Consider the following 12082-nt stretch of genomic DNA (forward strand, 5'->3'; position numbering starts at 1 on the left):
CAAAAGTTGACCGAAGTTGAAGTTCTTGGTTTCGAAGATACTGGAGAAATAATCTTGGGTAGGTATCGGCTTTTGCTGATTTCTTCCACTTTGTTGATTTTTCAATTTCTCAGGAACATCGGATAACCTTCAAATCTGAAAAATAGTCCATTTACAGAATGAAAACAACATAACTTCATTTTACTTGAACATCGATTCATATTTTTCAATATTTCTCAATCGTAAGGAAACTTGAAATAAAGCACTCGTAGTCCAATACTAGACATAGCTGTTTGGTCTGTCATATTCCCTACAGTGGTGCTAGGCTGAACCGCAAATGCTTTTCAACGTACCTCTGGAGTTGAGTGTCCTGAAATAAAAATTTCTTCACTAGGTTGATATGTGAAGAAGCTAGAATCTCATCCGTCCACCCCCGCTCAATTACGAGCGTTTGTGTTCATTGTACCTGGTTTCTCAGGAAAACATCTACGCCCTGGGTGCAGATGTTCACAGACATCTGCAGACGTTTATTGATCTTTGAATCTATGCACGCCCCCCAATCAGTGTAGACATACATGACGATTTGTGTCTTGATTAGAAGCACTACTTCCATGTTATTTTTGCGTCCAAATGATGGGACAGAGGTTTTTTCGAGCGGCTGTCACTAGTCCTAGCCACTGTGTGGTATAGAATCTGTTGAGAGTGAACCCCAGGTATTTTGTTACGTGCATGCAAGGAACTTTCTGTTCATTCTGTATCTATATCTGTAGAGTAGGGCGGGTGAGTGTAGGCCCACAGCACTTAGGCCAGATGTGATTCATTGTACATCCTCCTAGGTTATCGTCCATTCTATACTTTTCAGGAAGGTGGACAGGTCACTGGGAGACATCTCACCGAAGACACACTCTCTTATTGACGATAACTACAGACACTCGCAAAGAACAGGCCTGACAGTTTCATCTTCCTATTCACACATCCTGCATAGAGATATGTCTACTAGCCCCATATTATGGTATTCCATCCCATCTTCTTAGGAAATAAGCATGAGTGTCACATTTGGCTAGTTCCGCAATGTCGAAGTCATCAGGCCGTAGGTGCCACTGGATCTTTAAATTCTTAGTCCAGCCGCATCCTTGGCTACAGAATCGGTAATGCGATTACCTTTACTTCCATCTGTATACAGGGTGTCCCTGGACTCTTTTCCTCTCGGGAATGTATAGATGGGGTCAAAATATCACCAGTACTTCACATAACTTTTTTTCCTAAAATCCTTCGTTACCAAGTAACGGACCCTCGAAAGTAAGTAACAAGTACCAAGTAACGGACCAAAATGAAAAATGTATTTCTTTGATAACTTTTCAAGTGAATATTCAAAATCATCCAAATTTTGGTGATTGACTAAACAAATGAATTCCTTCGATGAGCTTTCATGCAGGAGTCAGTTGTTTTGCTTCAAAGTCAGGAACGGACTACCCCCGATGGTCCACACCCCAAAACTTTGAAATGACAGATATTATTCAACAAAATAAGGTTACTTGGACAATTTTATGAATAAAAGTATTCGTGTGGAAAGTCGATCGGAGCAACGAGTCTTGATAAAAATGTAGTTTCACTAGACGACATCAAACCCGCTCGTCCACCATTATTTGAAATGAATAATTATCAAAGCAGAAATAATAATGATAACGTTAATTCAACAACATTTATCCTGAGATGTCTACCATTATTCGAAAATATTAGTTTTTAAGGAAAATGGAAATGATAGGTAAAATGTTCATAACGAATTTTTATAATGCAAACACGTTTAACTAACGAAACTCGAAAGCCCCAAGAGCAAACAGAAATGAAAAATCCGCTACAGAAACTGCTCGATATGACCACCTTCTCTCTCTATACATTTTCTTAGTCTGCGAAGACACCCTCTTTGTACTTGAAATAGCATTCCAGGGTCGTTTCGTATGGCTTCACAATGTAATGTTATTCTATTCAACAATGCATCTCTTGTGTGAATAGGTGTAGCGTAAACAAGGCTTTTTAGATGCCCCCACAGAAAGAAATCCAATGGATTTGAATCCGGAGACCGCGATGGCCATGAATATGGCCCACCTCTACCAATCCATCTATTGTGGAAAATATGGTTCAGATGGTCACGCACAATCAAACTAAAATGAGGAGGAGCGCCATCATGCATAAACCACATATCTCTTCGGGTTTGCAATGGAACATGTTCCAAAAGTCCATTCAAATCGTTCTGAATGAACTCCAAATAACGTTCTCCATTCAATCGGTCCTGTAGAATGAATGGTCCTATAAGATGGTTTCCTATGATACCAGCCCAAACATTCACGTTGAATTTCCGTTGGTGTTTGGTTTGCAATATCCCATGGGAATTTTCTTCGGCCCATATATGGAGATTATGAGAGTTGATAACTCCATCTCTACTGAAACCTGCTTCATCAGTGAATAAAACTCGATTAATAAAAGTCATATCCTCTCTTTGCCTATCCATGAACCAATTGGCATATTCCAGTCGTGCTGGAAAATCTTGAGGTGTCATGGCATGTACCTTCTGGATGTGAAATGGGTGGAGCAGTTGTTCCCTAATTATTCTATGACAAGTGGACTTGGATGTATGGAATTGTTCTGATAGATTTCTGATGCTCATTGAAGGATCATCAGCGACGACTTCCAAAATATTTTCCTCCAATACAACGGTACGTACAGTCCTAGGAGCGCCCTCACCACCTCGTTTTGGCAAAACTGTACCTACAATAATATCGAAATAAAACAACGTGCTCAAATTAATTATCAATTATTACATACCTGTCTCCCTCAAGCTGCGATCGACACGCTCGAATGTTTCTCTTGACGGTACCGTTCGATTGGGAAAATGCTCGGAATACAGACGACGAGCTTCTGCAGCATTACAAAATGCTCGTCCATAAAATACATGCATATCTGCATATTCATTGAATGTAAACTGTTCGGCCATATCAAAAAAAATCAAAATATCCTATAGAATATTGACAATACAATGATAGTCATATGACAACGCACCACTCAACAAAACAAAATCGCATTCCAGTTTCTCATTTTTTATCAAAACTTTCTAAAAGGTTTTTTTGTCAACATCTGTGAAAGAAATGGAACATAATAATTCTCTGGATATTTTTCACCTGATCATGTGCAGCCGTTTTTGTAGTTCATTCGTTTGCTTTTTATTAGTATAGTAAATATTTTTTCCGATGTGCGTTTTTTCAGCTAAATTTAGATTCGTGTTAAAGAATTTCTCCCATAAAATTATAATTATCAGTGAAACTCCTCAACAGTTTAGCTGTGAAGAAGAATTTGAAACATTCGAATGTTGAGTTTCATGAGATTCAGATAATTGATCAACACGAAACGTGATTATTCTACACGTATTATGTACATACAAAATATGGAATGAATTCGATATTTCATAGTAGAGTAGCTTGTTAGTTTAAAAACACCACGAATCTACAGAACTTGATATTTCTTTTGAAAAAATATCTGCTATCACAATTGTGATTTAAACTTCCATATAGGTACTGTACTTTTTGTTTACGACTTCATTTCAGCATACTTTGTATTATTCCTGTTATAAATGTTGTTGAATTAACGTTATCATTATTATTTCTGCTTTGATAATTATTCATTTCAAATAATGGTGGACGAGCGGGTTTGATGTCGTCTAGTGAAACTACATTTTTATCAAGACTCGTTGCTCCGATCGACTTTCCACACGAATACTTTTATTCATAAAATTGTCCAAGTAACCTTATTTTGTTGAATAATATCTGTCATTTCAAAGTTTTGGGGTGTGGACCATCGGGGGTAGTCCGTTCCTGACTTTGTAGCAAAACAACTGACTCCTGCATGAAAGCTCATCGACGGAATTCATTTGTTTAGTCAATTACCAAAATTTGGATGATTTTGAATATTCATTTGGAAAGTTATCAAACAAAAACATTTTTCATTTTGTAACTTCGAGGGCCCGTAACTTGGTTACGAAGACTTTTAGGAAAAAAAGTTATATGAAGTACTGGTGATATTTTGACCCCATCTATATATTCCCGAGAGGAAAAGAGGAAGTCCAGGGACACCCTGTATATGCGTATTGCTTTTGTATTCATTAAAGACAACGTGTCCTTTTGGTTGCATCCACCTCTGGATGAGAACTGTCGCCCAACTCTTCTCAGGGTTGATGCTAATCTCTCAGAGATTGGCACACCTCCTTTTGATCTGTCCGCTTGTTGTTGCAGGTATCCTGTAACTATCTGGTGACTGGTGCATCGGGCCACCAGAGCTGTGTCGATCACTTAAAGAACCAACTTGTTGCACTCTGGCTTGGGCACGTCTGCCGTGTACACCGAAAAGAGGTATGAGGAAATAACTACGCCTCGAGGGATTCCTGTTTTTAGAATTCGCGTAGTTGAGATTCATGCTCCTACTAGGCATCGTCGATCAGCTAGAAAGGGGTCGATCAGTCTCACCATTGTTCTTGTGTAGCCAAAATTAGTCATTCTGGCTGAGTTCATCGTGACAGACTCTGTTGAAAGCCTTGTAGTCGTGGTGGTGAATCGCTTCGGCGTGATAACCTTTGCCAAGTTTACAAAAATACTTCATTGGAGAAAGACGGCATCGTGGGGGTTGATAGAGAATGCATTTTGATTGCTTATCCAAGATAAACAACGGTGCCAACAGCGGCCTGATGCAGAGTCAAAATTTGATATGGAGTGACGAATGAGAAATCACCCTTTGTTTTTTCTGTATCTTCCACTGTGAAGTAACCAGATGGAGCCAGATCTCAAAAACGGTCAATGTCGAAGCTTAGCTTTACAAAAGACCACCAAGAAACTCTTGTTTATCTTCAGCAAGGAATGTTTTCTGTCGACCACTCAATTACTCATACTTAGACTTGGCATTGTCATTAATCTTTTCTGGAATTTGTTATTTTCCTCTTGAATTTCATGCAGGCTGGAGTTAGGAGTAATAAATTGATCTATAGTTTGAGGTCAATAGCACTATATTTTCCTCAAATATTGTTTTCCGTGTATCTCCGGAACCAGAAGAGCTAGAGTCATTTCATTCAATAGTACTTGAAAATAGGTAACTTCGCCACAATTCAACCAACCCTCTATCTCTTACCTTCCACTAGATCTTTGTATAGAGACTAAAATTTGAACAGTCCTGTATGAAATAAAAAATAGATTTCAAATCGTATTATGTATGACCTCTTCTCTGCGAGGAAACCCGCGTAACTGTCTGTCAGATTTGTTGTTTTCTGGTATGTCTTTACCAAATCCTACTTTGTTGAAACATCGGAAAAGGGAAAGTTTCGAATACCATTTCTGAATATTAATACTCTTACCACTATACAATTTTCAAAAGATTTTATTAATTTTATCCAATAAGTAGATTGTTTCGTGAAGTTGTGACAATGAAAAACTACGCATACCTTATCAACTTGTGTATCTGATATAATTCAACAAAGTAATGAAAACAAACACGAGCTTCCGGAGAAGAATTGTTTCTGAATTTGGAATCCATTGAAAGGTAATCATGTGTTACATTTGTGGACGAATTCAATAAAATTTGTCAGCATTTCTGTAAATGCATTGAATTTATTATACATACCATTTTTCAAATTCGATATCTGACAATTTGAATAATCCAGAATACGGAACATTGGATTAAGTATTTGCATTTTGACGTAGAAATTCATAATTATGATACACAATTCACTTTCCGTGAAATATGAAACGACTCTCGTCTATTAATTGTAACTATTTGTGAAGAATTGAAACCGTGGAGAGTTTTTAACAAATAACATGTAAACATTAATAACAATCGAACGACAGTAAGGCGTCATCAATTAGCTTCAAAATATAGAAAACTGCCGTTATCGGTTTTTTCTTCGTATATTGCCCGCAGAAGAAAATGGTGCTCCATGAAAGTATATGTTTCATTGCCTATTTTATGTGCCTTTTTCCGATTCCGCAACTGTACCTCGATTTGATTCAATATAATCATTTCCTAAGAAATCGGAAAACAATTGATATTCTTTCGTTGATTCAGCAATAACGAATATACGTATTTAAACCATCATATCGTTACATTTCCCAATGAAATGAAAAATTTGCATTTTTGAGCCAACGACGCGCACTTCGCGTCGTCGTCTTGGCAACGACGCCTGGAAGGGATGAATCGGCCGGAGGAGGGAGTTTATGTGAAGCGTCGCCGTCGCTTTCCACGCTCAGTATTCCCGAACGCGTTGAAACATAGTAGATTGTGGTGATCAAACCACCGATAGTGTTCCACTTGAGAAGTGTGTCGCGCACCATGTGCCGATCCGATTTTTAGACTGTTCGACGAGAAAAAAAAAAGGTGCGTCCATCGTAAGTTGAGTCTACCCGCAATGTGTATACTTCTTGTTCTTCCTCACCCCTTTTAGTATGTGCCATAGTGATTCAGTGTATGATCTTTGTTGTTTCACCCCCTCTATTTTTTGTGTGTGATAGTTTTTTTGTTGTGCGGTTTTATGGTGAGATTTTATTCAATATTTTAGTTTTTCATTTACGAAAGGACTATTTTACATGATTTTATAGTAATTACTGGAAAAAATATTACGATTTATCAAGTGAGGAATAAAAATTGACCATCAGTTGAATAAACAAAATTATAGAAAAATCACAGGAAAGATCGAGATTTCAAATGATTATTTGAAATACAGACTGACCTACCTTCGAGTAATGATATCACCTTCAGTTTTTCGCATGCAAAACTGTTCGTTTTCTAAAATTTACAAGTTTCTTTCTAAGCTGATTGAAAAAAATGTTTCGCAGGATGCTTCAATTTTGTGCATGGTAGATTGGAACACACATTATACTATATGTAGCATGAACCTAATTAAAACTTCAAAGTGACATTACGTGACCAGTCAGCAAAAAAATCACAGTAAAAGTTCTAAGCGTTCTCCAATGGCCGATAAACATTTCTTGCCTGATTTGGTATTTTATGTTATGAATAATTGCTAGGACTGCTTGTGAAGACTTTATATCTTGAATTATTTCATAAAAAGTATAATAGGCTTAAATTAGGTGACCCAACAGGCAATTCCACTGTTTCTATTCTTTCCATTCACAAGTTCTATTCACAAGCTTGCTCTCAGTTCAAAATACCAGCATTACAGAAAAATCCTCAAGACACTCTAAGAGCGGTCCCTTTGCGAAAGTAGTGATTCACGTTGGCTTTGAATGGCTGGAGATTCAATTCTTTTGGAAAAACGTTTTCAGGAATGATAATTCACATAAACGCCGAAAAAGTTCTCAAACAGTAGAGTTCGAGGTGTACTGAGTTGAACCTCAAAACGATGAGCAGCCACAGTGTCAAGTCACTTGAACACTTTTTGTCGAAGTATCTATGAAAGAGAGACAAATCTCCAACCTTTCTTCGATGTTCAAGACTATCAAGGTTGCAAGTGAAGTTCGTGTCTTCAATCAGGCGGATGGCTCCTTTCTGGATAGACTCCAGCAACTTCAGTGTATGATTAGGGGCGAAGCTCCATACATGATAACACTACTTCAAAGAAGGTCTGATTTCAGCTTTATAAAGCATCAAAAGTTACTGAGGTATGTACAGTTTTCTCGTTCAAAACAGTGTTCCAAGCTTCTGAGAAGCAGCCTTTGCAAATCCAGTGTCATGATTGTGCCAAGATATATTGGTGTCCATTTTGACCCCCAACAAACTTATCAAATCAGAAAGCGAAATTGTCTGACCTGACATTATCATATCCGGTTCAGAAACATTTATCTTTTTGAAAAAAACCGATGCCTGGGTTTTCGTGGCATTGAATTGAACCTGGTTACTTTCAACCCAATTCGAAATCACCTCTGAATCACAGTCCCAGTTATTCCTAATAGTCGTCTTCAACTATTTTATGGACGAGACATATTCATAAGTTGAAAATGTTCTATACTGAGAAATTCCAATATTCAAATCTCTGAAATAAAATAACTTGGGTTCTTGAACAATTTCTAGAACCGTACGTACAACTTGCTTCTGTTAATTCGTTCCATGTTTTTATTTAAAACATTTTTGCTATATTCCGGACTACTCCATGGACTAATCTACAAACCTATTGTAGATTTCGCATCATATTGTCAACGCCTATCATGATTGGAATTCCAATTATCTTCCTTTTAGATGAAGGCATTATCAAAACATTTTTCAATGTGATGATTTTTGATTAGATATCACATTGACCTATTTACAATAAAACGTTAATAGTACAGAATTCATCCGCTTCACGTTGAATGAAAAACAAGTGGCAACAATTTTTCGAAACAATAGGGGCAAATATCACTGATGAAAGTGATTAAATTCAATGTTAACAAGATACGGCGTGTATATAAAAATATACATACATGCTGTGAAAGTACGTGTCCCAGCATCGATGTAGTATCAAAAATCAAATATCGTGAAGATATTTTAGATCAGCATATGAGACGGGATGAACACATAATGCATGTTGAAAGACTGAGGCTATTAGTGTATGAAATGTATTGCCTAAGCGATATTTTAACGAAAGAATCACTCGATGGTGTATACAGTCCGCCATTACCTGCTAAACGTTTGGCAACCTTTTGACAAATATACAGGTTATTCAAAATGCAATCATCAAGCTCATGTATGAAAAATATAAAACGATATGATACAAAACTGTTATAATGTGAATTAGTCAATGTCAAGAATTTTTTGTATAGTTTTTAAAAAATACTGGACGACAAAATGTCATGTCACTAATCACAAACTAATTTATTTATCAAAACACTTAACAACTAATGCTCAATTCATTTCCAATAATTGAATTTCTTGTTTAGCCGCTCGATTAACTGTTTGAACTGCCCTTTTGGGTCAGGAAGCCGTGCTTACATGATGTAACAATCTTTTTAGAAATCTGTGGTCTGTTCGGTTCTAGAGTTTTACCGACGATTCCCGACTGCATTCTTTCGCGGTGATGTCATGTGTTTGTTCGCTGAGTCGGCCGGCATATCGGTCAAGGGCGGCTTCAGATTCGTTACAATAGCTTGCTGTATGTGAAATCGGCTTATTATTTTTTTGGTTCACCCAGTACATACGAACAAATCTTTCGTCTTCATAAAATCATTTTATACATTGTGTTGACTCAGAATTGGATGGTTTCGGTGCTGCTTGTTGCTAATATTCGGATAGATCATCAGCTTTTTCTAGATATGTGAAAATGAAAGAAGCCTATATTGGAATCAGAAATCCAAAAAGATAACACATTTCTGCGGGTTATGAGTAAAAATTGGAAACAAAAAGTATGAGTATTCATGGAAGAACTTAAGTTCGTTGTAGAATAGTATAGAATTTAGAAGGGAACAGTTGTATGATTCATTTCAATGGGAATTTTGATTTTCGCTGTCAATAATGGATAAATGAAGTTCGAGTGAAACATTTATTGAACGAATACGTTTATCAACTAGTTACCATTTATTGTAATCAATCAGAACGGAAACTTCAAAAATAATTTTAACTAGTGTTGAAAATAAAATTTTCTGTGGATTTAATTATTCAAAGTTATGTATATTACTTGACTTCACATATAACCGTTAACTATTTCCGATACTTGCTCTTTTGTGAAAAGTAACTCATGAATTAAACAGCAGACGCTCAGTTGCTCTCACGCTGTCTAAAATAATGCATAGTTATTTTTCTCTCAGTGTATCGATTTATAAGCGGCTTGACCTTTGGCAGTGGTCCAGATGGATCGAAACATATGTTACGAACGCTGCTTTTTCATTATGTCAATTTATTTTTTTGAATATTCAGTTTCAGAATCTAATTGTAGTCAGAATACCACACCCAATTTTTCTTAGGAAAATCTGAGATGGAAATTTTTGGCAAATATCTTCAACCCATTAGTGGTCGCTCTTTGAATTAGAGTTCTGAATAGATGTTTGATATTGAATATTGTTATGTATGCGGGATGAGCCTTCTAATATTTTTGTTATGTACCAGTAATACTTTTGAAGTTATAATTATTTCTGACAAAAATATCTGTTTGCTATTGAGTATTGTCGCGAATGGGAATATATCGCTTATATTCCTTACTTTTTGTACTTATTTCTTTTAATAAAAAAATCAGTTCGGACCACAAAAATCAATAAATTTAATGGAATGTCATTATCCACACACAATAAAGGAGTGCACTTGCAAAATAATTATCAATCCTCGAGGGGAGTATACCTTCATGAACTATATTATCTCTTAGAAAATTGAAGGCCAACTCAAAATGACAATGTTGTATTTTTCAACCAAGAACCAACAGCCCCGATTCTTTTCGCAGTGATAATTTTTATCTGATGATCCAAAGCGACAAAAGTGATGTTTATTAAAAAAATACATATATGATTCACATAACATCACATCGATTCGAAAATCGTGGATAATAATCATTGGGAAAGAACATGTTGAATTCCATTAAAAATTTCAATTCAGTAATTATCAGGAAAATCATTGAGAGTAATATCAACAATGGTAACATAACAACAAAAATTATCGATGAGTTATTGAGAAAACAAAAATTTAGGAAGCGTTTTACAAATGCTCTACTCAAAAAGACGACTCAAAGTTTATAGTTATCCCATATAAACCAAAATACATCAATGGATGTGTACATACTTCTGAAAAATTATCGGCTTTCACATCTTTTCATGCACCTTCGTGATATTATTATCAAATGACAAGGTTTGCTGACGATTTCACGGAAATGGTTACCTCATTCTTAATCTAATTTGGCAGATCGCCCAAAATGGTAAACAAGTGTTTCAATGCACCCCGTGATATGGTTATCAAATGAAAGAAGTTGTGAAAATACGAAAACTTGAACGACCCCACTCTAAATCCAATATGGCAGAGGTTTCAAGATGGTGGACTGGTTAATTTTTATTCGCTACCACGATATGATTATCAAATGGAAAAACATACGCAAAATGAAATGATATCACTCCATATTCAATATGGTGGACTCACAACAGATGATGTATTATGTTATATAACTCCATGATATAGATATCAAATGAATTGACTTAAAAGTTGAAAATGAAGTTTTATTGAAGAAACATCTTTAAAAGTTGTTTTTAATCATAAAAACATATAAAAAACAAATTACGAAATTATGAAACAACAAAAATTAATTGGCGCTCCGGGGCGACTTGATTGATTCCAGTGGCGCATTTGCTTTTTCAGCTGCAGGAAATCCCTAAAAAATCTGCAGCACCACATCATCTGAAGATCTTGATTCGCTAATGTACTCTCTTTTATAGAATGAAATGTAGGGTGTCTCCAGAGGCTCAAATGAATTCAATATTCAGTGACATGACTATCGTTAAACCTATACCAGTCCGTTTCGTCTTTGACCAATGCGTGATAATGACCAGTTTCAACGCCAGACCCACAGTAAACAATGATTGCATGAATATTATAATAGTAGTCTGCCAGATTGAAGTGTTCATTTATTCCGAACCTTCGTAAGAGTTTGTTGGTTCCGTCAGAGATTGAGTCATGTTATAAAATCATCAGTGTTATTATTAGATTGACTGGTATCTCAGCTATACTTGTTGTCTTATGATAGTCAGTTAGTTTGGTGCATATTTGGCAATTCAGTTGATCATCACCCGTTAAAAGTTGTATTTTCAGATGATTCAACAATGACCTTTGCACGGACAGGTTCTCAGTCATATTAGGAAACGCTAGTTGAAGTTCGAGAAAGTCCCATATGTTTTTGCTACCTCATGAACATGAAAGTAAACTATTGAGGATTTTTCCAAGAAAAGATCTACAAACACAAAACGAGATAGACTGTACGGAATCATTTAATCCAGAGCGGTCAGGAGTATTGATTCTGCATTTTCCTGCTCACGATGAGTATTCATCAAGAACCCCAATGATTCGAAACAATCCTCTTGTTGGCCTAATGAGTATCTAGTTGACTTCAATGACTTTAGAAAATCGGTTGGTGGGAAAGATGATACATTCTCACGAAACTGCAGCTGCA

General features: G+C 36.3%; 1 protein-coding gene across 4 annotated transcripts in view; it reads left to right on the top strand.

The window, feature by feature from the left end:
* LOC111505101 (1-phosphatidylinositol 4,5-bisphosphate phosphodiesterase epsilon-1) overlaps positions 1 to 12082 on the top strand; it is a 702515-nt gene that overhangs the window by 214017 nt on the left and 476416 nt on the right. The window contains exon 1 of one of the 4 annotated variants that reach the window (XM_074172785.1): positions 6267 to 6387. The exons of 1 other annotated variant lie outside the window; for it this stretch is intronic. The gene's annotated coding sequence lies outside the window, so the exon portion shown is untranslated. Of the gene's footprint in view, positions 1 to 6266; positions 6399 to 6465; positions 6545 to 12082 lie in introns of those variants that run through there. 2 more of the 4 variants (XM_074172787.1, XM_074172788.1) reach the window with 2 other exon arrangements.

This window comes from Leptinotarsa decemlineata, unplaced genomic scaffold (genome assembly GCF_025532065.1).
Source record: "Leptinotarsa decemlineata unplaced genomic scaffold, Ldec_3_MD MMD2_tig00000199_RagTag_RagTag, whole genome shotgun sequence".
NCBI lineage: Eukaryota > Metazoa > Arthropoda > Insecta > Coleoptera > Chrysomelidae > Leptinotarsa > Leptinotarsa decemlineata.